Source organism: Mesoplodon densirostris, chromosome 9, assembly GCF_025265405.1.
Source record: "Mesoplodon densirostris isolate mMesDen1 chromosome 9, mMesDen1 primary haplotype, whole genome shotgun sequence".
In the NCBI taxonomy this organism is placed as follows: Eukaryota; Metazoa; Chordata; class Mammalia; order Artiodactyla; family Ziphiidae; genus Mesoplodon; species Mesoplodon densirostris.
The window spans coordinates 10,988,664-11,016,178 of NC_082669.1; the positions used below are offsets into that span (position 1 = coordinate 10,988,664).

General features: G+C 36.5%; 1 pseudogene; it reads left to right on the forward strand.

Moving 5' to 3' along the window:
* On the forward strand, positions 1-27,148 carry LOC132496451 (paraplegin-like; annotated as a pseudogene).
* The last annotated feature ends 367 nt before the right edge of the window (positions 27,149-27,515 follow it).

The following is a 27,515-nucleotide window of genomic DNA, read 5'->3' on the forward strand; positions in this document are numbered from 1 at the left end:
ATGGCAGCTTTCTTCCTGGCTGCCTGGTTTCCCCTTCATCCTGCTATTTTTTCTCAGTCCAGTTTAGCAGCCTTCCTGCTGGTTCTGGAAGGTACCAGGTATCTTTCCAATAATTCATTTTTCTGTTAAACTAATCAAAGGTGGTTTCACTTGTTTGAAATTAATAGCCCTTGCTTAATTACATTAATGATATTCATGATAACACGATTCTAATCCTCATTTGTAATCCTGATGATTTTTTTTGAAAATGCAATGCTTTATACAGTGTAAATTAGCCTAATCGTTTGACAGAGATATCAGAAGTTTTAAAGTACACCTGAAATCTACAGAGCATTAGTTTATAAATACATAAGGTATTTACAGAGAAAAAGGTGAACTTAACCTAAATAATTTGGAGAATTTTTATATTACTAAATTCTTCAGAATAAGACCTTAAGTAATTGCTGCTAATAGAAGTTCCTTAATTTGGGAAAGAAAAATAATTCATTCATTTTGGTCATTTTTATTCTCAAGATATATAAATATGCATATCAAGAACATATTACGTATATGTGACATTATATGCAGGTCATTGAGAATATGTGAAACAAACTACAGAGAGAATAAGGTGAAATATTCTCAATCTTTTTTTCTAACCCAATATCAGAAACTGACTATTCTTATTCATAATAATTACTGACTAAAAGTAAGACTTTCTGTTGATGTCTATTTGATATAGTTGTTTGATATAATAAATATGGATCTGTTACAATATAGAATCATTTTTTTATTACCCTAGTAATGTATGAACATACATCCCTGGCATTAGCTCATTCCATTACCTTGACCTTAGTTCTGGCCCCCCTTATCCCTGGTTTCTAACCCAGATAACTTTAGCCTTAATATATCCATGATACCAAGAAATGGCAATCACTGAGATCGGAGAGCATGTTTAAGGACAGGACTGAGGAAGTCTATATCACATGTTACGTAGTAATTTTAAAAGCTTCACATTTAACTTTTGTTAATGTTTAGTGAAAACGGCTGTGTCAAAATTGCAGTGTGACATATACGTTGGCTCATGATTGTGGTAATTGGAGAATGGGAGGCAAGGAAACCTACTGGACCATATCAGCATTTTAGGAGTAAAAGATGTGTTGTTTGTTCTCCATTCAAACAACTGTGGCTAAAGCATTCCAAGAATGGGTAATAACGTGAACAATGAAATAGAGCCAGCTCTGAATGTTGTGTACATGTATTTATGTGTTTGTTGAATTTCAAGGTCTGAAATGTCTAGATGTAAGAAGATTGATCTGAATGGGAATGCTTATATAAATTACATTAGAAACCTTGCCCCTATACTATGGACTGAATTGTGTGCCCCTAAAATTCATATGTTGGAAACTTAACCCCCAATGTGGTGGGATTTGGAGATGGGGCTTTTGGGATATGATTAGGTTTAGATGAGGCCATAAGGGTGGGTCCCTCATGATGGGATTAGTGCTCTTTTAAAAAGAGATACCAGAGAGCTTGCTGGCTCTCTCCACCATCTGAGGACACAGTGATATGCAGGCCATCTGCAAGCCAAGAGAGTCCTCACAGAACCCAACCATGCTGTCACCCCGATGTTGGTCTTCCCAGCCTCCAGAACTGTGAAAAATTAATTTTTGTTGTTTAAGCCACTCAGTCTATGGCATTTTATTATGGAAGCCCAAGCTGACTGAGACACCCTACATGCTAGAATTTTAACTCTATTATGGAACTTATAACAATTCTATCACTGATTAAACATGCATCTTTTTTTTCATAACACTATTGTGTTTGTTTGGAAGGGTTTAAAGACGACCCCAAGATCCTTGTTTTCAAAAACCTTAGAACTTCGAGAAAAATTACATGTAAATGTGAGCAGCTGTAGAGCAACTCCGAAGATATAGAAACAAGTATATAAAGGGTATATATAATAAATGCTAAGGGATGGAAGCAACAACATGGACTGGGGTCAGTCCAGCTTCCTGGAAGAAATTTGGCCAAACAGCTGTACAACTCTAAGGAGATAGTTTAAAGTTTTTGGACCTCACTCACCACATCTGTGAATGAGGAGCTTAGTTTACATACATTTCAGTGTGTTTCCAGTTCTCATGATCTGTGAAATCATGATTCTGAGCTTAACTCCACTGGAATGGAAGCCACATATTGGCAAAGAGCAAGTACCTCATTCTTGAAAGGCAAGCACAAACTTCACTAGTTAGACATTTGTTCAATAGATTTTACAAGACAGGTCTCAGAGGAGATTTGAGGAAATGGACCTACAATTGTACATTTGTTTGTTGGCCAGACTGACTAAATCAGTCAGCTAATTTGGAGTCTTCATACTTACACAATTACACATACTTAATATAAACTGTCATTTATTAAGTATCTATCATATACCAAGAATCCTACATATTTTGTCACTGACCTTTACTACAGCTACTAAGACAAGTACAGCTAAACTCATTTAAGAGCTGAAGAAACTGAGGTTCAGAAAATTTAACATAACTAGAAGTACAGAACTGGGAATTAAGGACAAACCTGTATGGTTCTGATGCACATTATCTTTCCACTTGTTATAACACAGAGCTCTCTAACATTTAGTAAGAGTTTATCGAGGCCCTGTTCTATGGGTTTTACAAGTTTTAATTCATTCACTTCAACAATCCCATGGACAGGTACACTTTTTATCCTTGTATAATAGACAAAAAATCTGAGGAACAGAGAGGCTAAGTAACTTGTGAGTGATTACATGCTAGCAAGAGGCTGAGTTGGGATATCTCTGTCATGACTTCTCACCTATATAATGCTATGTAAATGCCAGCCAGATGGGTATGCTCATCACTAATAATATTAGCTGGGGAAAATAATCCATTTTATCACATCTTACTTATTTCTTAACCATTAAGTAAAATGAATAAAATTGTGCACTGTAAAGAGTCTGACCAAATATTAGATAAATCTTTCAATCTACCAAGAGTCAAAGCAATTACTTGTGGAGAAAGCCTAATCAATTTTCTTATCATGCTTATATTACTGCTAATAAACATAGCCAAAATTTTGTTTGCAGTTACTACATAGCTCGAGATTGTAGTTAAATTCAAATTTTAACTGCAATTACCCTATAGTAGCAGGGGGTATTTTTGGCAAATAAATTACATTTTATGTAGCTATTAATGTCCCATATGAGATTAGTCAAAGAAAATTCTCATTTTATTACATGAAAGAGCCAATGACAGTCTTGGAATGTTTTTAGATAAGAATGAAATAAGAAGAAAGGAAAATCTTTACCTTGTCTTTAGAAATAAATAAATCTATCTTGAATGAAATATAGTATTATGCATCAATAGGAGAAATATGAAGTTTCTCCTAATGAAATAAGCAAAAAAGAGATATGTATGGGACTCCATCCCTAAAGAACCTTCCTCTTTATTTAGGCCCATAAAACAGAAAGATTACTTTCTTTCTACATCTCAGATGCAGATGTCAGGATAATGATATTCTCTGTGACTTTTATTGAAAACACTATTGGATTTTTACTGTAATGTCTTTGTGGCTAAAATTTTATAAAAGTGTTCAGGAATCTAGGTCTAGGTACTTCTTTTCATTGTCAAGTTACTAACAAATTCCTGAAGAGATTTTCATTCAAGTTTTGCAATTCAAGTAAAGGAATACATGATTGAAATAACATAAATACAGAAGAGAGGAGGGGTAAGGAAGAGGAAAGTGAAGAGGGAAAAGGATTATAAATGCTCATGTAGCCGGAAAATCATGCCAATTATCAACTGCTTAGAAGAGAGGCTCTAGGTCAGCGTTTGGCAAACGTTTTTCTGTAAAGAGTGAAGCACTAAATATTTTAGGCTTTATGAGCTATATAGTCTTTCTCCCAACTATTCAACTCTGCCATTTGGTGAGAAAAGAGTTATAAAAATGTAAACAAATGGATGTGGACATGTTCCAATAAAACTTTATTTACAAAAACAGGTGGAGAGCCAATTTGGCCCTCAGGGTCTACTTTCAATCATGCTAAGATTATATCTTAATGCTAAGATTGTATCTCAGTGCTTTCTGACAGAACTTTCCACTTTGAAGGAAACATTCTACATCTTTGCTGCTCAATTTGGTAGGCACTAGTCACAAGTGGCTATTGAGCACTTGAGATGTGGCTAGTGAGAGTGAAGAAAATTAAATTTTCTTAACTTTAATTATTTTGCATTAAGTAGTCATGTAACTAATGACTACATTTTGGACTTCACAGCACATTTCTTTCTTTTTAATCTGAGAATGCAACTTCAGAATTTCCTTTCATTGTTAATAAACAAAGAGAAACTTTTGATATTTTGAAGATTTTCAGAATGCAAAACTTGGAAAGGTGGAAAAATTTTTCACTATAAATATAGAAAAATTAAAATAAAAAGGCTAATCTCACTTTATAATATATAATATGCATATACAAAAATATAAATATACAACATGTATCTGTATTTACAGAATAAAGTCTCCCTTGCCACAAGAGAAATTGTGAGAAAGATGCAGAAATCAGGAAAATATGAATAAATAAAACATATTTGATTTTGCTTCTTTTATATCTTCTGATTAATGGATAAACAAATGGATTTGATGTCATTCTAGACAGGAGTTTTGAAAATGTATGTGGTGTCATTATATTATGAAGCATTTTTCTAAAAGAATGACAGTGTTGGGCTTCCCTGGTGGCACAGTGGTTGAGAGTCCGCCTGCCGATGCAGGGGACGCGGGTTCGTGCCCCGGTCTGGGAAGATCCCACATGCCGCAGGGCAGCTAGGCCCGTGAGCCATGGCCGCTGAGCCTGCGCATCTGGAGCCTGTACTCCACAACGGGAGAGGCCACAACACTGAGAGGCCCGTGTACCGCAAAAAAAAAAAAAAAAAAAAAAAAAGAATGTCAGTGTTATTCGATGAAAAGAACCGAAGCTTTGTAATCAAAAGTTGTGAGTTCAAGACTCAGTTTCATCACTTACTAACTGAATAACATTTTCAAATTACTTCAGTTCTTTAAGTCACAGTTTCCTTAATAATAAAATTGGGATAAAAATATCACCTACCATAACAAGTTGTGGTGGAGTTCGTGGGATTTAAATAATATGTACCCAGTATATAGATAAAAAAACTCGTACACAGGTGGCTACTTTTATTATTCTTGGTAAGATAAAAAGATAAATATATATTCTACATACACTCTGCCTGAAAATGTCTGAAATTAGTCATTCTCAACTCTCTCACCAGTGACTTAATTCTGCGATTAGTAATCTCTGTGTTTGCTTCTTAAGAAACAGTTATTGTATCAAATAAATTCAGGGAAAAATGCTTCTTTACTCCTAGGTTTTTGAAATCTCTTGTAGTAAACTCCCTTTAGCTGGTGATAGAGGGAAAGAGGGAGGAGGAGCTTCTTAAGAGACAGAAAATCTACTGCAGCCCAAAGTAAGTTGGTTAGGAAATGGCTTTAAAAAAAAATTGATTCTGCTTTACATTTGTAGAGCAGGTCCACTGTCATCTGAAAGAAAGGTTAATGTTTGTGAGTGCACGTTTCTGTCCCATTCATGAGTGCTCTGCCTTCATCTTGGGGACTTAATCACCTCCCCAAGACCCCACCTCCTAATTAACATCACCTCCTAATTAACATTGGGTATTAGGTTTTCAACATATGAATGGGGAGATGGGTGCAGGGCACACAAGTTTACACCATAGCATTATTCAAAAAAAAAAACTGGCTAATTTATTCTAATTGTTCAAATTCTAGATAATTTATTCTAAGGAATCGGCACAACAGGTTATTTCACATCTAGATTTGAATACTGAGAATATAATTTCTTGCTAATTGGAAGTTATTAAATCCCACTGCAATCAAGAAATGCAGCTATCCTACAGAAATCTTTACAATGGTATTATTATTCTACAGACATAAATGGTTATTAGTAGTTGGTAGATTACCTGTAATATACATATATATTTTTTGTTTCTTTACTGCATCTAGTGGAAGGATTGTGTAGTGAGTCAGCTTACCACCAATACTGATTGTCAAAGCTCTTTCCTTACAAAGGAATGAAACCCACACAGAACAATAACAGAAAAATATTAAAAGATATCAACTTGAAGTCAAAATGCAGGAAGGATATCCATGTCTTATGCAGAAAGCATGGGAGACAATAACACATTTCCTCTTTCTCTCTTCTGGGCTATGTAGATTTTCCATTTCTGATGCTCTCAGCCTATTAATGCTATTCACTTAACAACAGTATGGTTTTCCTACTCAATTAATAGTTTCTCATCCCCATAATTCAACTTGCAACTGGTTTTCCTTTGCCAGAGCACCAAACTAACAATGTTCATGACCATTCAACTTCAGAATCCACCATCAACTTATTTAAAACTCTTGGAAAAGAAACAAATTCTCTCTTTCACCTGTAGTTCGATGAGTTTATTTGAGTCAGGTGCTCACCCCCAGACCAATCAGCTACAGGCTAGAAAAACTGTATGTGGTACAAATCTAACAAAGCAGACTCACTCTGGGCAGGCATGAAAAAACATACATGCTACAAAGGACATGGACTCTGTTCATCAGCAACTGAACATCTGAAAGATGAATAACCATACATATCAGGCTTGTATGAATGAATCTGGAGTATAAGGGATGTATATTCAGTTAAAATACAATTCTAGAGATAGAACTTCTGTAATATATTCTGAAAAAAAAGAAAAATGGCAAAATTCAATGTAAAAATCAGAATAATAGTTTTATAATTGTTTTTTCCTTATCTAAAAGGACATAAATGATTGAGTAAAATCACATGAATGCTATAAAATTCTAAGATTTATATCAATTTTATTTGAGGCATCTTCTAAAATATAAATTATTTTATTTGGAAGAAAACTATCCTAATATAAATCTAGCTAGAATAAATATAATTCTGGGTAAGTCTGTGTGTAACAGTTATTTCTTAAAATAATTTTCCAAGTCTACAAACTAAATATGAAAACAGCTGTCATTTTGATCAATTTTTTAATTAATCATTACATACAATGCCACACATTTCTTCAGTGCCATAGATGTAGCACAGACGTATAATTAAGAATTTAGTTCATTTTCTTTCTATAAAATTTTTTACTACAAAACTAGAATGCAATTCGGCTGTTAGGTCTAAAGTGACCGCATATGGATTATGGAAGCAGCAGTTTTGAAGGGAACAGTTTATGGGATAATTTAAACTGTCTCATAATGTAGGAATTCTGACAGCTGGTATATATATATGTCCTTCCCAAATACTGTTTCACAAAGAAAAATGCATATAAAATGAAATATTATTGGAGTTATATACTCAGTGGTTAATACATTGTGAAATATTTATAATAAATACAATGTATGGCTTTGCTTCACTCATGAAAATGAACTTGTTTCAGAAAACACTACACTGAATTGTTTAAACAGAGGAAATGATCACTGACTGACAAATAAAAGTTCTTATACTTTAAAAGGATAAAAAAGGAAAAAGTAATCTACTTTTCATTATTTATTATATTTATGGAGTTCTGAAGAGTTTATGTTTAAAAAAATAATATTCTAATACACTGAAGACTTATTTAATTTCTATGAATGAATTTCACTCATTCATCTACACTATACTGAGACGAAATAGTATGCTAATGCTATCTCATAGCTCACTGAGCATGTGTTTAAAAGATGCTGGAAATACAAAGTCCATATTTGGCATACACACTAGGTCACTTCTGTTTGTTACATTATCTTGGAGACTGACATCACTTGCTATGTCAGATACTATTGCCATTAGGAGAAAGTCACCTGAACATTAGCTTCCAATTATTTTTTTTAAATTATTTGCTGTGAACATGCAAGTTTCAAAAAGTTAAAGAGAACTGGTTTTAAAGAACAAGATAAGCAAGTTAAATTTTTCAAGTTACTTTCAAATAAATAAATAAATAAACAAATGAGTTTTAAAACTAAATGAGCTATATATTCACATTCTTCCACTTAGTCTCTCAACAAAGGAGAAATTTCCTTCCTCTTGCTAATGAAAATTCCACACTTCCTTTAAAATATAGTTCATTCAACATCTACCTCAAAATCCTGACTATTCAAGTCTATATTGATCTTTCCTTTTTAGAATTCCTAGATGATTTGTGCTGAAATATATTTACACATTTTCCTTTCATTTTTCTTTAATTGGTAATGTAGTCTTATTTCCTTCACTAAAATTTTCTCAATAACATTAAGTTGTTGTTTTGACTTATATAAACTTCTTGCATAGATAACTAGTGCCTGATTTAATGAGCTGGGAGTGACTTAATTGCCTAATATCCCCAAGTAAGATTGTATATGATAAAATAAAATAGCCAACTGTAGCTTATGTAAGTGGTTTTTAAAGTTCTTATTTTTAATGTCAACTCTTAGAAAACAATAAATGTTCCTAGTAATCCTGTATACACAGACATTTTTTATGGAAATATTAGTGGGAATGTAAATGTGTGCAGCCACTATGGAAAACGGTATGGAGATTCCTCAAAAAAAATTAAAAATAGAACTACAATACTAGCCAAGACATGGAAGCAAACTAAGTGTCCATCAACAGATGAATGAAGAATATGTGAAACACACACACACACACACACACACAGGAATACCATTCAGCCATGAAAAATAATGAAATCTTGCCATTTGTGACAAAATGGATGGGTCTAGAGGGCATTATGCTAAGTGAAATAAGTCAGATAGAGAAAGACAAATACTGTATGATTTCACTTATATGTGGAAACAAAACAAATGAACAAACATAACTGAACAGAAACAGAATCAAAGATACAGAGAACAAACTAGTGGTTGCCAGAGGGAAGGTGGGGGGAAGAGAGAAATAGATGACGGAGATTCCGAGGTACAAACTTCTGGTTACAAAATAAATGATAAATGAGTCAAAGGTATGAAAAGTACAGTGTGGAGAACATAGTCAATAGTTATGTAATATGTTTGTATGGTGACACATGGTAAATAGACTTATCACAGTGAACATTTTGAAATGTATAGAAATACCGAATCACTATGTTGTATACCAGGAACTAACAAAATGTTGTAGGTCAATTATACTTCAAAAACAAACAAAAAAACAAAATCACAGAAAAAGAGATCAGATTTGTAGTTACCAGAGGCAGGGATTAGGGGGAGAGGGAGCTGGATGAAGGCAGTCAAAAGGTCCAATCTTCCAGATGTGAGATAAATAAGTACCAGGTGTGTACTGTACAACATAACTATAATTAACATTGCTGTATATTATATATGAAAGTTGGTACATAAATCCTAAGAGTTCTCATCACAGGCAAAAAGTTTTTTTTCTATTTATTTAATTTTGTGTCTGTATGAGATGATAGATGTTCACTAAATTTATTGTGGTTATGATTTCATGATGTATGTAAGTCAAATCATTATGCCATATACACTAAACTTATACAGTGCTGTGTGGCAATTATATCTCAATAAAACAGGAAAAAGTATATAACTGGAACAAAAGGTTTTCATAATAATACTTACATTAACTATATGCAGTACAATCTGATATTGTCTATTCTGTTTATTTAAAAATAATCTCAGTCACAAAATATTACATTGATTTCATGACCCACTAATGGATTTATCAGACCCCAAATTTAAAAACATTGCATGAACTAATTCTCAGTGAGTAAGTTCACTAGAAGCATCAGTGCAAAAGTTTGTTTGAGTTTTGTGCTGTTTTTTCTCTGTGTTATTCCAAAGAATTATTGTTGGCATTTTGGGAAGGATAGTCTGTTGTTATAATGGAAGTCTGCCCTGCATCCTGGGATATTTACTACTCATGACCCCTACCCACTATATGCTAGAGGAACCCCTCAACTACAGACAAGCAAAACCACTCCACACATTTCTAAGGTTTGGAGAGGAGCAGTGCTGTGGTGTTGCCACTGGTTAGGAACTCATGAAACCAGTGCTTAGTATGAAATTCAGTTAGATTATTTATGTATGTTATTTGTAAAAATCAAGCCAATAATATTGGGGAATATGTTATTAGTGGGTAATTATAGCAATCAAATAAAGACTAAATCAATTCATTATTTACCGACAAATAATTAAGTTCAACAGCCCGTAAAACCCTGTTTGTTCTTCACTTTCAAGAACTGAGAAAAGTTTGGATCTCAGATCAAGCACTTAACTAACCCTTAAATTCTTCACCTGTAGTGTAAGAATAGCGTGAAATTAACAGTGTTGTTATGAGAATTACATGAGTAATTTACGTGCCAGTGCCTGGCCCATGGTAGGTGCTCAATATACTTACATTTACAGAATAAGATAAGGAAGAAAAAAACACACACATGAAAGAAAATATGTTATCAATGCTGTTAGGCTGAACAGTCTTTTGAGTAACAAGTGGTATCAGTACTCAAAGCATCTTCCCTTGTACAGCAGCAGTCATGTGAGCGAGAGGAAATAAATTTTGGGGGGAAAATTTTTTGCCAAAATATGTGGAAAGGACTACTTCTATCTTCTTTTTTCATTGTTAAAGAAAATGGCTAGAAAAAGTACCTTGCTTTCCTCTTTCATCAGAAGTTTATTCAAATGAGTATTAACATTAAAAAGTATAATATCCCTAAATTCTCATTTTGGCCTCATGGAAAAATAAAGAAAACAATAATGGACTTTTTAAGAAAATTATTTGGAACTCTTTCTTTTTAAAAATGTTTTATGGGGCTTCCCTGGTGGTGCAGTGGTTGAGAGTCAGCCTGCCGATGCAGGGGACATGCGTTCGTGCCCCTGTCCGGGAAGATCCCACATGCTGTGGAGTGGCTAGGCCCGTGTGCCATGGCTGCTGAGCCTGCACATCTGGAGCCTGTGCTCCTCAACGGGAGAGGCCACAACAGTGAGAGGCCCATGTACCGCAAAAAAAAAAAATGTTTTATAAAACTCAAATTCACACATATGTGATATGGATATATGAGTTAGTTAAATAAAAAAAAACCTCAAATACAAATTGTGTAAAGTTATTTATGTCGGGTTGTAAAAAAAAAATTCAATGAAGTGTGGTTCACAGAAGAAATTATTTTTCATAATTTCAAATGATCTATGGTTTAATCCCTCTGAAACTTGTAGACAGCGGAATTTGTTCATGTATTAGGAGCACACCATCTTATTTACTTATTTAAGTTGTCTCTAGGAAATATAAGTAGTAGTAGAAAATAACAAGAAAAGTACACAGTCCAATATATCTCCTAAAATTACTATCTAAGCAGCCTCTGAACAAAGAAATATTTGTAAAGTTCCTAACGATGATCAAAATTTTTGAATCAATGAACTCTCCCTCTATGGATTTTTTTTTACTACATTACTTTGTTGAATAAAATGTTTCCAACCACCTCCAACCACCAAACAGTTTTGAAATGTTTTGCACTTTATTTGGATATAAAAGGTATGTATGTGTTACACCAACAAAGAATACCTTCTTGACTCAAAATGTAGTTTTCTATTTCCAGGAGATTAATGAGGCCTGTGTTCAAGGAAAGTATTTCTAATACTTTGAACTGAGATCATCTCAGATAAAATTATTCCCAATAAGACATTACTTTTACTCCTCTGGAAGAATTTTTCCACTGATTTATCATTTTTAATCACATCAGTGTTCCACTGATTACAGATCATTCAATATAGCTTCAAGCTATATGCTCTTAATGTGTTGTAAAAACAGGACATTCTCTCCACTCCATTTGGGGAATGTCAGAGCCAGAAATTGAGAGTGGTTTCACTAATCTCAACCTCCAGTTCAGGTTTCAGGGCCTCTCAGATAAAGGACAGATTTAAATGGATCCCAAGGTTTTTAAAAAGTAAATAAATATTTGTCTCTAATTTGTGAAGTTATTTCATTCTACTGTCACACAAACATAAAAAAACAAAAACAGGGGCCTCCCTGGTGGCGCAGTGGTTAAGAGTCCGCCTGCCGATGCAGGGGATGCGGGTTCGTGCCCCGGTCTGGGAGGATCCCATATGCCGCGGAGCGGCTGGGCCCGTGAGCCATGGCCGCTGGGCCTGCGCATCCGGAGCCTGTGCTCCGCAACGGGAGAGGCCACAACAGTGAGAGGCCCGCATACCGCAAAAAACAAAAACAAAAACAAAAACAAAAACAATCACCAACAAACTAGGTAAATCTTGTTTTGTGCTAAGAAACTCTATAAATGTGAGTTATATTGAGCCAAATATTTACCTACATATTTTTTCATTTCTATTTAACACCCAGAAAACTTTGTGCAGAATAAATGAAAAGCTCATAATTGCCTACTGTGTAATAGAAACGGACATAAAAATTTTTTAAATACAAAGACAAGTTAGAGTATTATTGAAAATGTATCTAGAAACATACATCTTCAGCAGATAAAAATTAGTAAAAATACATATTTTAACATTGTATATTTTTCAGTAATTTTTTTTTTATTTCTTAACTTTTTCTAGAATGAGAGCACAGGTGTGTTATAGAATTTGGGGATTGTCTTGAAGCACAGCCAGGGGAAGTGGAGTGGTGGCAGAAAGGATGGCAAGGCAGTGGGGTAGTATAAAGGTCAGAGTACTTTGGTCAGGCAAAATGATCCCACTTGGGAGGGGAAAGCTGATCTAGTGCTCCTGGGAGACTCAATGATATATTGATATGTCCCCAGAGCACCCTGCTATAATTGTCAGAGTCATGTGAGAGAGCCTCAAGGGACACTTTTGCTTTATCTTCCTATGGCATGGACACATTTATTGAATCCTCTCTTCTTTTTTATTTTTATTAAATGGAGAAGTGCTGCTGAAACTCTTAGGTCAGAGCAAAATAGAGTGAATCTATACCTCTGGTAGATCATTGGTAGGTATAATCAAAATTCTTGATGTTTTAGACTTAAAAAAATGAGCAAAAGCACGAACAGCAGATACTTTACATCCCTGGTTGCAGCCACACATTTTTTCTCTCCTTTTGTCTAACCAGGGACCTGTGGGATTGAGAGATTGTACATCAATTCCCAGGCAAGGGAATTTTTGTCTTGAAAACATAGAAACATTCCTAGTTTTACTTTATGTTTGTTAACACCTAGTGCTGAAAAGAGGTAATGCTTTCATGGTCTCAGACAAGGTAGGAGACAGAATAACACATCCTTTTGAGTGTCAATAGAATTCTGGTTTACAGTTAATGGAAGAGAACTGAACTGTTTAAGGCTCAAAAATAATTTTTCAAGTGAAAGTCTTTTTTTTCTCACAAATACATCATAGAACATCATACTTTCAAGGAAATCTCCTAACTTTAAAAGAACCACAATCACTTTCCAGAGCATAAAAGACTATACAATGAGTTCTTGTTCAGCATAAGGACCTGAGGAAAATGTATGCTAATCAGACCTCAAATTAATAGCACTGGAACAGAATCATTCACAATACTCTCTCCTCAAAGACTACAAACTCTACTTTCTTCTTTTACCTTCTCATCCCTCAATTAACAGACCCTCTCTAACCATGCTCCACAAACACCTGCAAATCAACAAGAGAAACTCTTTCTTTTGTATTTTTACCTTGATGAAGAACACTCCTATGCACTCTACTCCATGCAAAACTTGGAAGTTCATCCTAATTCCTTTATTTTTTTAATATCTCCTACCTGTAATGTGTCCAACTCTTGTGGATTCTACCTCCAAAATACTTCTGGAATCTTTTATTTCTGTCAATCTGCCCTGTAACTACCTTACTTCAGGCTCCTAGGACTCATCTTTTTACCTCTGAGTAACCCAAAAACATCTCCTATCTCAAAGAATCGCCTTCGGTGTAACCCAGTAGTTCCCCAAATTTACATAGAACCAAAATTATTTAACAAAGTTTGTTAAAATGCATATTCTCAGACCCTGCCTCTTACCTCACCTCCTGAGACTGTGACTGAGTGAAGTATGGGAATCCGCATTTTTAATAAGGGGCTAGATGGTACCAACACAAGAATAGACTGGAAGCAAACAGACTGAAAGGATACTAACTGCCAAAGAAGCCATGAGCCTGAATTAGAAAAGCCTGTGACTCTTTGGGAATTAAAGTAACCTGTGGTTCCTCAAACTTCAATGAGCAGGAAGTGAGCTAAGAAAGTTACATAGCCTCAGTTTAGAACTGGTCAAAGAGGATAATGAAAAATAAAGGAGAGGAACAAAACAGCTCTCCCAGGAGAAGCATACCCTACCTAAAGAACCTCCTGACCTCCAGAGTAAGTAAGAGGCCTTCACAGTAAGCTCAGAGAAGCTATAGATTTTTTACTGTTTTTTGACTTGCATTCTTCTCTTTCAAGTGGGACTATTTTTGTGTGGGTGTGGTTTTCTGGCCATGCTCTACCATCATATATTGGGTGTGTATGGGTTCAACAATGTGTGACCTCTTAGTTTTAGGTCTCAAGGCCAAAAGGAGCCACAAAGAATCCCAGTGGAGTAATTGCTGCTTATCAACTGTTGATTCTGGACTCTGAGCTGCATTTATTCACTGAGTATTACCTTTGGTTGTCTCCTAAGAAAATCAGTTCTGTTAAATACATTTCTATCCACAGATTCCTTGAGTAACTTTGAACTCCAATTTGAGAATCACTGGAAAAGATAAAAAGATTAGTTTAGAGAGCTCCCAAACCTCTTTTCAAGCCTTATTTTCTTACTGGTGCAGATATGCCCTGTGCTCTAGCCAAGCTAAACTGCTCATTGTGGGCCCTGGGGTTTTATTGGCTGTGTTTATCAGAATTTGTGGTGGCAAAGATAATTTTTTTTCAAAAAGATAACTAGTTTAAGCACAGAGCAAAATTATTCAATAGACGTTTAGGTTCATATACCTAAAGGAAGGCTGGAGAATGAGACTTAGATCGCAGGCATCAACAAAGGAATTCTGGATGGCTTACCCACAAGAATTACCATGAATCCAACCAGTAGAAATAATTAGATTGGTCCAGAGAATCCAGAAAAATGATTTAAAAAAGCTTTCTGAGCAAAGATGCATAGAAGGCCACAAATATATACTTTTTCTTAAAGGAGATAAATAAAGAAAGAGAAGCTGAGAAACTAGCATTCTTAGTGAAGTTAGAGAACAGATTTAGAGGGTGTATGCCTATGGGAAACAAACAAGAGAGGAAGTTTTGATTACACATGCCAAGTACAGAGTTTGAGTTGTTGGATGTGGATGTGCTGATGAGGTTCAGAGTGGGGCTCTATTACTGGGTGGTCAATCTAGAATAAAGATAAGTAAAGGTCAGGGTTATTGAGAGTAAGATGACGTGAACTTGAAGAGTTGCATTGATAGCCAACATCAATTTGGAAATCATGAGAATGAGGTCAGTTGAAGTTGGTTGGAAAATACACATATGAATACTCAACTGAAGTTATCCACAGAGATACAACTGATTTATCTGGGGTTGAATGATAGCAGTGATTATATAAAGAAGGTTGTAGACTCAAAGTGTATAGCATCTGAATAAAAATAAAAGGGAGACTTGGTATTCTGGTTCAAAAGTGGTGCTGGGAAGGAAATAGCACAATATCTTCGTTTAGGCTTTCAGATGAGTAGGAAAAAATACAATTAATTCAATTCAACCCTATTATCACACGATGAAGAGCCTTTTCTAGAGACATGATATAGTGGGTAGGGCAATAGGTATCTGGAGTAAACCCTATCATCATTATTGTGTCAATTATTGATCAAAGACATACTAAGTACTACACTTTGTATGTTATTTTTATTGTAAAAGTCATTTAAAAAAAATAAAAATAAAATGAGGTATGTCAAGTAAAATATAAATGTTACCCAATCCTCTTCTTACCGCCACCAACACCAAACACACATATGTAAAACCCCAGGAATCGTCACAGTTAGTGATTCTGTCTGTTGTTTGGATTTTATAAAGCACCAGCTTTGTGCTTATTTTGTTTTAGCAGCAGAATTACTGCCCTTTTATATTTTATATATACTAAATATTGTACAAGATGTGAACAGTTTATCACTCAATCATGGAGAGAAAAACAGTGGGTACTTTGAGGAATTCAATTAATGCTTGAAAAATAAGCATTCCAGGGGACTTCCCTGGTGGCGCAGTGGTTAAGAAGCCGCCTGCCAATGTAGGGGACACGGGTTTGAGCCCTGTTCTGGGATGATCCCACATTCCGCGGAGCAACTAAGCCCATACTCCACAGCTACTGAGCCTGCGCTCTAGAGCCCGTGAGCCACAAATACTGAGTCCACATGCCACAACTACTGAAGCCCACATGCCTAGAACCCGTGTTCCGCAACAAAGAGAAGCCACCGCAATGAAAAGCCCGCACACCGCAACAAAGAGTAGACACCGCTTGCCTCAACTAGAGAAAGCCCGCGCACAGCAACAAAGACCCAAAGTAGCCAAAAGTAAATAAATAAATTTATTTTAAAAAATAAATTAATTAAATTAAATAAAAATAAAAATAAGCATTCCAAGGAAAAGTATTAGAAAAAAATCCACCAAGTTTTTATACAGGTTATCTTGGGGAACTAGGAAAAAAAGATCAAAGTTTTCTTTAAATTTTTAAAGTAATGCATTTATATGAAATTTGAACTCAAGATATGTTTATTGATTTTGTTTTCATAAAAAGATTTTAATATTAAACAATGTTAATAAAAACTGAAATTGTGATTCAGAAAATTGGGAGTAATTAATTGTATATTTTCAAAAATGTTTGGCATCTAATGCATCTTCTTGATTTTTACACTGGCTCAAAAGTATATCCTTTCAACTGTTACAGAAAGAATTATTCTGACACTTGTTAAATAATAAGGAAGACTTTATTGAAGACTATTGCTATAGGTGTCAAAATTATTGCAAAAGGGGAGAGAGTTTAAGCTCAACTCTAAGTACAGCAAGGACAGGTGGGGATTTATAGCCAATGAACCGAGGTTGAGGAAGGTGGTATCAGCATATGGAATATGACTAAGAGAAGGCATCAAGGGTAGAGGGGATTTTTGCTAAACCTACTTAACAGGATTCATTGTGAAAGCAGGCCAGGGTGATCAGATATTAAGAGTGGGGATTCTCTCTACAATGACTTAGCAGGATTCTTGCTACAACTGGGCTAGGAGGGCTTGAGCACAAGGCCCAAGTACAAAGCAGAGTCTAAAAAAGGGCTCAGAGGAGTCTGACTAACCTTTTGGTTAAGGAGTGAGTTTTTGTCAGAACCACAGCATTATATTGTAGCTATAATTTTAATTGGTACCTAGTTTAAAAGCAAAGGGTTTAAACTACAAACTTCTCATACTGTAGGCCTGATAATAACTTTAATGATGATTAATAAACTTGCATATTTCTTTGAGTCTAATTTGATGTTTAGCAGCAGCTATTTTATTACTTGTACCATTTTATTGCTTTTTTTAACCCCTCAATGTAGGACAAAGTATAAAAAAGCCTCAGTATTGTATTTTGTTGTTAACAAGCTACTAAATTTGTGTTTCCCATAAAATGTTGCTATAATTGCTGTTTGCTTGGAAAATCATAGCAGTAATTTATTCTTAACAAGTCATTAAATTTATGTTCTCCATGGCCAATTTGAGGCAAAAATGGTAAATAATATAAGCTTTATCCAAAAACCTAATTAAAACAAACACTTCAAATTAGTTTTTGGTTTTGTTAAATGTACTAAGTCATTTTCTGAAATTTGATCCTATCGACTCTCAGTGATTTATTTGGTACAAGCGCTAAATCAAAGCTTAATATCTACACACAGTAAATAGCCTAGGAAATGACAAAACTATTTTGAAGTGACTAATCTCATTTTCTAGGTACTAGCAAAATACAAAACAAGAAAAATTACACAAGCAATTCTCAGACTAAACTTCCTATATTTACATCACTTTAATAGGGATATACATCATACTTGAGCTCAAAGTGTTATTAACATAGATGAAGCAAACCAGAAACAGTTTGGTAACCCATTCTTATGATATGGTGTTGTACATGTTTAGATTGGCTTTTGTGTTAAAAGACTGAGCCTTTAATCATGTGTCTTTCGCTTTTCTTAGGTATAACTGCAATTTACCTTTAATTAAAATACTTTAAATTGCAAGTCCCATGCATCAAAACTGAAAATCAGTAAATACTGGCATAGCACCACGAATATATTTATAGTATGATACTTGTGAATTTGTAAAACACTTTTAACTATCACCTATCTTTCCAATTAATGATTAATTCCATTTTGCTAAAGGGGTTCCCAGAAAAGAAGAAAATCAATTGTATAGTTTTAACTTAGTGGCCATCCAAGTGCTAAGATTACTTATATTTTTATTTAGCATTTAGTGCTCAATACCTATTCATTAGGCAAATTAATATGGCTTTTCTAATACTTTGAAACTGATGATCTGGAAGTGAGAACTTCACTTTAAACAAATTAACTCTAAACCCCTAAAATTAATGCTCCTTATTCTTACTTTATCAGGATTGTTTTTCTCACTTCTATCTCTATTCCAATGGGACAAGAACAACAGATCATGCACATATTTCACTTATCCTTTGGGAAGATAAAGAGAGTGTTGATGTGGTAAATATGGGAAGTGGAAGATTTACCAATGTGAGTTTTCAGTATAATAATTAAAGCATTTATTAGATGGAAAGTTAGAAAACTGGCAGGACCTGAGGAGTCATTATAACGGACAACCACTGCAAAATTGAATAAGCAAGTTGAATAACATTTTGGCTTTTCTCTCATTTTCTCCTCAATTTATAGGTGTATGGCATTTTTAAAATACGGTTCCTAAATTCTAATTTTAAATACAATATAAACCTGGTACATACAGCCAGGAAAAATTGTAAAAGACTTTAAAATGGGCAAAAATGAGTAGCAGATGTCCTAACTTGGCCCTCCAGTTTATCTTCACCAATACATAGCACTGCATATTATTATTTTCCGTATGCAAATGAATTATCAAGTGACAGGACAATTGACTTCCCTTCCTTCTTGTGGAAAAAAGCCAATTTTGCATCTATTTGTAAATTCATTTTGGCATTCTTGCTTTACCTATATGTGTAGTACTTTGAATTCTCCTTTGAACTACCCTTTGTAACATCTTACACATCCCTTATTAATAAATGAGTTAAATAAAATATTTGGTACATGTTCATTTCATATTTGTATAAGAGCAATGATTTTATCTGGTAAAAATATATTCCACAAGACTCAAATGTAGTATTTACAGATGTAGCCAACATAGAGTCAGTTACCCTTAAGAATTTTCTCAAAAATGCCAAATGGGGATAATACTCAGCAAAACAAACTTTCTTAAAAGTCTACTTTCTCTTTCTTACATTCATACACACAAACACACACAGCAGGAGAGAGAGAGAGAAACAACTGTCATCACCTCCCAATTAATTCTTCATCCACTCTCCAAACTCTCCTATCTCCATCCATTATTTCTTGTCTCACTCTTCCTTCCCTCTCCTTTTAGGTTATATTCTTTCATCTATACTTTACTATGTATTTTAAACACGGGGTCTTTGTTTCTCACACTACTACACCTCACTTTTTAACCAGAGTTTTCCAGGACAAAAGTCCTCCAGTTAATCTAGTAGACAATTCTCTTGTGTTGAAATTAGAGAGGGGATGCTATGCCTATCCATGTGTTAATTATTATACACTTTTCTGTCATAGAGATGACAAAAAGTGTGGAAAATGCATAGAATATGAAAGTAGTTATAGTATTATGTTTGTCAAGGGCAGGGACACTCTAAGAGAACAAAGGGGCTTGTCATGGGAATTTAAAATCCAATGAGGTATATACAAGTCCTGCTGTATTCACAAAATCCTTTTGATCACATTAAGAGTTTTGGAACAACACGGACAAGAAAATTAAGTAGTTTTGGTGAACCTCTGTCACCTTTGCAAATTGTATTCTATTCTACTTAGTGTGCACATATAATAACAGAGCAAGGCAGTGCCTGTTTTCTTTTTTCTTTTCTGTAAATCCACTATCTTATGTGCCCTACTGCTTAGTTAATCATACTAAATTACTCAAGTCTCTCCAAAATTAAGAATGCACTACTTTCATAAATAAAGTTTTTTAAGTGCCATGTGCTCTGTTTTGAATATACTCTTTCTAGTCAATCAATCCTCTTCCATAAGAAGTACATGTCAAGTCCAGACAATATTTTTATTCTGAAAACATCACATCATGCAGAAATTTAACTGATTGTACAGATATTACTCCTGTTGTAAACCTTCCACATCCTCCCACCCCCTTCCCCATGGTCTATTAGGCAATGTCTAGACAAGGAGGTTATTTTGCTCAGTTAGCTCTGGATGTTTGGAGTGCAAAATAATAATCTTCACAGAAGGAAAGAAATTTTAATATATGAAGGAAAAATCTCTAGTGAAGCTAAGCTAATCCTATATGATGGCTAGTTTCTAGCATTTACTTCCTGAACTTGATACTGCCTCTCCTTATATAAATGTGTTCTACCTGTGTATGTTTTAGTGATCTTCCCATAACCAAAGGCTGTGTTTAATAGCTAGTCATCAAGCATAAACATAAATCTTTCTTTAGTGTATATGCGTGTGTGTAGCCATGTACATCTGTATGTCAGCAGTGGGGGTAGAGGAAAGAGAACAGAGTGGATTTGTGTGGCAGGAAACAGACTAGTATAAATATGCATTGCTGTGTGGTTAACATAGTTTACATAAATGAGAACAAAATAACTGTGATATTCGCCTCTAAGATCTGTGAAATCACATGGGTCTGGGGAATACAGAATGGTGGAGAGAGTGCTACAATGAGACACTCAAAAGTTAGATTTCAATTTTCCTTAAGTAACTTAAAAGGACCTTGCTCTAATAATTTGGAAACACATCAAGAGTTCAAATAATGAGTTCACATTATTTTCACGTGCAGTATCCTTTAAAGGGGCCTTCCTGACTATGGGCTATCACACTTTACATTCATTCTTACCATCTTCTCTTGAGTTTTGGGTTATCTTTCTTACTGCCACACACACACCACACACCCTGTATGAAATTCAAGTAACTCTAAGACAAATGTGTCATCCACTAGGAATCCTTCTCCTGCACTCCACTAGACTTAATGGCTTGGCCACTAAAACTGAACGCATCACATGTGCATTATATTTAGTAATGTAGGTGCCTTTCTTACTAGACTGTTAGCTACTTAAGAGCAAAGAGTGTGTGTTTTTTATGTTGATATATCAACCCTTTCATGACCTTTCATCCTGTAATTGTATAAGTAAAATTTCACTAAAATGCCTAAAGAACATTTAAAGTAATTTATCACATTTAAAATAATTCCAACTTTTTATATCTCCATTGCTGATTCACACCTTTAATGGTCTCCAAAATAGTACTTTTTCTTAAAGTACATCTATGTGAATCCCTGACCAGCTTTTTCTAGAAATACATTTTAACTGTCTATATTGTTGGAGGAAAAAACAGAATGAGAATACCTGGCAATACTCAAATTTAGGGACATCGTTTTAAACTCTAGATCCTACAGAAGAGCAGCCCTCTCTTTTCGGAGAGAGAGACTGAGGATGAATAGTTAGTAGAGTGACTTTTGACACTTCTTTCACTGTATTATTGGCAAGTCATTTGTTGCCATTATAGGAATTGCACCTGAAAGAATAGAGCACTTAAGAAAAGTGTAATTTATGTTGTTGATGTTTTCCCTTTTACGGTTGCTTCTTATTCTCAAGCAGCTCTAGATCACTTTCAAGATGGGAGGAGCAATCTTATTCTTTTTTTTTTTTGGCGCCCTCCTCCACAAAAACTAGGAAGTCCTTTACACAGAGTAGATGCTCAATCCATACTATTGCTCTAAATTCCTCCTAATCTTCTTCCATAGCCTCTCATTTTGGCTTGCTCTTTTATCATCCTAAAGAAATAAACTTTCCAGATCTACACTGTAAGGCCAGGTGGCCACCCTTGCCAAATTACTTGGCATATCCTGTCATACATAGTTCCTAGAGATACATATCTCTGCTAAACTTGTGTATATTACTAACGCACCGGATCATGGCTCCTTTCACCAACATTGGGAGGAAATCAGAGACTGAACAAATGAATTAAGATACTATTATATTTATGCAAAATAGAAATCAAAGTAATAATGTACTAGTAAGATAAGATATTTGATCTGCCCTTTTTTACATGTAAAAATATTTTTTAATCAATCTCAGTTTGTCCTTAAATTGATCCAGAAAATATATGTAAGAAATTAGTCAGATATTCATGATACAGAATGATATTAACTTATGGTAGTTCTATTCCTGTTGCACCTATATAAGGAAATTTTAAAAGTTAGTAATACATTTCTCTTATCAAAACAGACATAGGATATTGTAAATCAACTATACTTCAATAAAATAAATCAGAGAAAAAAAGGCCTAGGACAGACTCCTTTAAACAAATTGCTCATTTCAGACACTTCATTAATTAGAAATGTCATGTTTGATTATAAAAATTATGGTTTTGTTACTAAAAAACTTCCCCAAATCCATTGAGACTAAAATAAGAGCAACTCGAACGTACGGATTTTTATATTCACTTTAACACGTTTGTCGAAAAAAACATTGGAACCGCAAACAGTATACTTAACAAACTGGGAAAAAAAAATGGAAATGGTTAATTCCAAATGGGAGATGTGAAAATCTATGGTATGAGGGAAAAGGATGGGATAAATGGAAGCATTACAAAAGTTCACTGGAAAAATACAATTTAAAGAGAGGATGAAAATATAAAACTAAGGAGGGGTCTAAAAATAGTATAGATAGAGATACTATAAGGTATTGGAAATTTGAGATCAGAAGTCTATGTACCTAAAGTGTGGAGAAATGTAACACTTGTAGACCATTGGTGAGGCTGTAAACTGGTACAACCATTATAGAAAACAGTATGCACTCTTTTTCCACCACAAGAAGCTACAACTTGAAATACATTCTATTATAAAACATGCATTTTACTTATTTTCTGAAGTTGTTCATGTTATAAATCTAGGGAAAAAATTTATTTTAAATAATAAGGCTATGAGATGTCAAATTAATGTTACTAAAAATATTCATGTTTAAAAAATCAACTACAACTAAGCAGAACTGGCAATTAAAAAATTAAGAATATCTTTAAGAGTAGGAAAACTACATACTAAATATTTTAATCTTATTATTTTATACAATCTTATATACAATTTTATTTCATGCTTGCAACCAGAGAAGAACTTATTTGAACTCCAACTTATATTTAAAAAATCACAAAGAAACACTAACACTATTCATTCTTAGACCTTTGGAAATTTGAAATCAATGTTTCATATTATTCATGTTTTCTACTAGAATGTCTAACATTCACCATGGGTAGTTACTGGGTACAGATTATTAATGTATTTATGATAAAGCCATTAGCTGTTTTACTGAAGATTGCATGAATGATATTCTGGGAATTGAGTCTTTCTTAAGTATAAATTTTTATAAATTTATTTAAACATTTTCCCCAATAATTTGGGATTACAAAATGCTTTCTTTTAATGGTAAATTATTTTAAATGTGACTAGCATAGTCGGCCATTTTTTTCAGCAGGTAAAATATGTATTTTTTTAATTCTAATCAGTCTTTGCAAAAGAACAGTTATAAAAAGGAACAAGCAGATCATTCCTAGAGTGTTCTAAGAGAAAAACACATCCTGTTCAGCATTTCCCCACTATGTGACAGCTTAAATGAAAAGTATTAATATTATAACCATCAAATGAGGTAATTATATTTTTAAAAATTAAAACTGCTAGTAATTAGATAATGACCTGACCACAGTTAGTATTTAAAAATCTGTACATATTTTGAAAATATAATTTGGGATAAAACATGTATACTCTGCAGAAAAATTTACCTTCTCTTTTTACCTCTGAATAAAATGCAGTGGCCCAATCCTTTCTTACAGAATTTACAAATGTGGTAAAAACACATATATAACCCTGTTAGTTTCATTTTCTTATACAGCAACAAAAGAACTGTCCTTTCCAAATCAATAACCCTGCCTAGGAAAGAACATCCATGTATCACCAGTTAGCAGCGATGGTTATCTTAATATAGAGACTTTTTTCCTATTATGACTTGATTTCCCTTTGAATAAAGTGAGTAGCCCTACAGTAGCTGTCCTCTACATCAAACTGCCACTTCAAAATATTCCCAGGTGATGCAAGTGTAATTTTGTTAAATAGTACTTAAATAACAACTCAATCTAGATATTGGTTTATCTAGGCCCTTGGGTATTCACTCAATCTAAATCTTCAGTAGTGTTTTTCAAACTTGTACAATGTGAGGCAAATAAATCCCCAGACAAGAGTCAAAAGCCATGCATCATATGCTAAACAAAATGAGGTAAGGCTTGTTATTCATAAGCCTTGGGATGGATGCAAAAGCAGTAGCTCCTATTAATCAACATCTTACATAGAAATAGGAAGGCTGAACATCTAGTGTTTGGGTCTCTTAGTAAACATGTTTATTAATTAACTCTGGAGGCTTTAATTAATTTAAATCATTTCTATAAGTTTATCAAGTTGTTTTCATTGCACTGTACTTCCATTAAAGCAAAATGAAACTAAGAAATAATCTTCAAAAAAATGCAAAAACAGTAGGAGTCAATGAAATGAAATTTGCATTAGTATGTCTACATCTATATGTATATACAATTTGAAGGTTGATAATATTGATATTTACAGAGTGGCTCCAGAATTTCTCTAAGAGGCAAGCTCAGAGACAACTATTTGGTTGGAAAGGTAGTAAGGCTTGAAGATTCATTAGAACAACAAGTATACCACATTTTATGATGTGTTGAGGAGTGCTCTAAGGGAGAAGCCTGAGGGAACATAATTTCCATGCAAAATAGCTTCCCCTTCAAAGGTTAAAGTGGTTAAAGTCCAAACAACAACAACAAAAAGGCGGGCGGGGGTGGGATGGGGTGGGGGAGGGGGAGGGTGCCCTCAGCCAGGGCACCGGGCTCAGGTGGCTGCGCGGGTCGGTGAGGAGACAAACGTGCTTCACAGGCCTCTGCAGGCGCGTTGGAGGCCGAGCCCCCGCAGAGCTGGCAGGTGCGTCAGCTCACCCTGACCCCTGACGCGATCTGCGGATGGTTGCTGACACAGCACCTGGTCCAGAATCCGGTCAGACTCTACAAACTTTTCGATGGTACTTATTAACTTAACACCGCAAGGATGAAGCACAAACAAAAGCCACTGCTAAATCCAAGAGGAGGAGCCCTGAAGACGAAGGAGAGGAAGAGGAGGCGCAAGGGCAGGGAGGACCACCTACCTTGTCCTCGTCGCTGTGGCGGCGCAGCCGCTGCACTCCTCAGCCCCTGTGGGGCCAACATTCCGGGACCGACTTTGTCTATGAGGCGCTGGCCACCGGCGAGGCCCCACGGGTCCACCTGGTGCCCGGGAGGATGTCGTGGGAGTCCGCCTGCACCCGGAGCTGTAGTGTTCGGCGTCCTCGGCTGGCCTGGGTGTACTGAATGCAGGTGCAGATATGGACAGTTTAAAAGAGAAACTCCGGAGGCCGAAGAGAAGCTGAATACGGAAGGCAAGGCCCGGACCCCCAGTTTCCTACGGCTTCTTAGGAAATGTCCCCTCCGCCTTGGGGAAATCAGCTCTGGGCTTGGCTGTGCATTGTTTCCATTTGACTGGAGAGCCGGGGAGGGAAGCAGGATTCACTGTTTTTAATCAGCTTAAAACGCCTCGTTTCAGGATTGTGAACAACAAGGTGCGGAAACGAGTCAGCCTCAGAAGACTTGGTGGGAAGGCAGTCAAAGGGTCTGTGATTACCTGAAGAGCCCGGAGTGCTTCCTTCAGCTCGGTGCCAAAGTTCTGAAGGGTGCGCTGCTGTTTGCCCGGGCTGTGGGAAGACGCCGCTGGCCAAGGTGGTAGCGACGGAGGCCTGTGCCTTCCTTGGCGCTGGCCGGTCCGGAGTCTGTGGAGGTCTCGGCCCTGCGCATTTGTGGCGCCTCTTCAAGAAAGCCCACGCCCTCCCCCGGAGGGAGTCGCGTACATTGAGGAGACTGCCTCCGTGGGCAAGAAGCGCCCCACCCCAGGTCCGGCTCCTGCAACACGGAGGAGGGGAGGACTCTGAACCAGCTTCTGTGAAAATGGTTGAACCGTGCACCACCGACCACGTCAGAGCCCTGGCGTCCACCAACTGAACTGACATTTTTGACAACGCTCTGCTGAGGCCAGGCCGACTTCACCAAGCCTTCATCGACCTTCCCACGCTGCGGGAAAGGCAGGAGGTTTTCAAGCGGCACCTGAAAAGGCCGGCGCTGACCCCGGTTAGCAGTGTTCACCTGTATAGCCTGTCAGCTGAAGTAAGGGCTCAGCTGCGCGGGTGTAGCCGGGATCTGTAGCGAAGCCTCGCGAGAACTGCAGGAAAACCGCGCGGCCAACCTCGAGTTTTCCCTCTCGCGCTGCCCAGAAGAGCAGGATCCTCTCAGAGAACGACAGGAAGGGGGTCGCATTTCACGAGTCAGGCCGTGCTTTGTTTGGCTGGTCGCTGGAGCACACGGAGGCTGTGGTGAAAGGCTCCATCGCGCCACAGACAAACGCCGCACTGAGCTTGGCTCCGATGCTTGTGAGAGACCATCCCTTCTTCACCATGGAGCCGCTGGTGGAGAGGGTGTGCAAGGCCCTAGGCGGCCGCATGTCGTCAGGGACCATCTCCTTCAACAAGGTCCCTTCCCAGGCACAGGACACCCTGAGGAAGGTCACCCGCTCCGCCTACTCCAGGGGGAAGCAGTTTGGTGTGGCACCGAGCATCCAGCCCATGTCCTTCCCCGAGGCACCGGAGGGCCTCACAGTTAACGGTGCCCCTTCAGCCAGGGCCTCCAGCAGATAACGGACCATGAAGCAAAACTGCTAGTGGCTAAGGCCTACAGGCACACCGAGAAAGTGCTCCAGAACAACCCGGAGAGGCATCAGGTGCTGGCGAGCACCCGCCGGAGGAGGAAGTGTTAAGGTGTGAGGACCTTGAAGCTTTCGTTGCCCGCCGCCTCACCGGCCCAAGAAAATAGCGCCTCAGAGGTGGAGCGATACCTGAAGGGGAGAAACAAGATGCTGGCGGGGGGAGCCTGAGAAGGAAGAGCTGGCTTGGCCCACACAGTTGGACTTCCCTGATGGTGCCAGTGAGGAGGCGGTGTTTCCACTGGATCCAGTAAGTGAACTTCTTTTTTTTTTTAATTAATTTATTTATTTTTGCTGTGTTGGGTCTTCGTTTCTGTGCCGAGAGCTTTCTCTAGTTGCAGCGAGCGGGGGCTACTCTTCACTGCGGTGTGCGGGCCTCTCACTGTCGTGGCCTCTCTTGTTGCGGAGCACAGGCTCCAGACACGCAGGCTCAGTAGTTGTGGCTCACGGGCCCAGTCGCTCCGCGGCATGTGGGATTTTCCCAGACTAGGGCTCGAACCCGT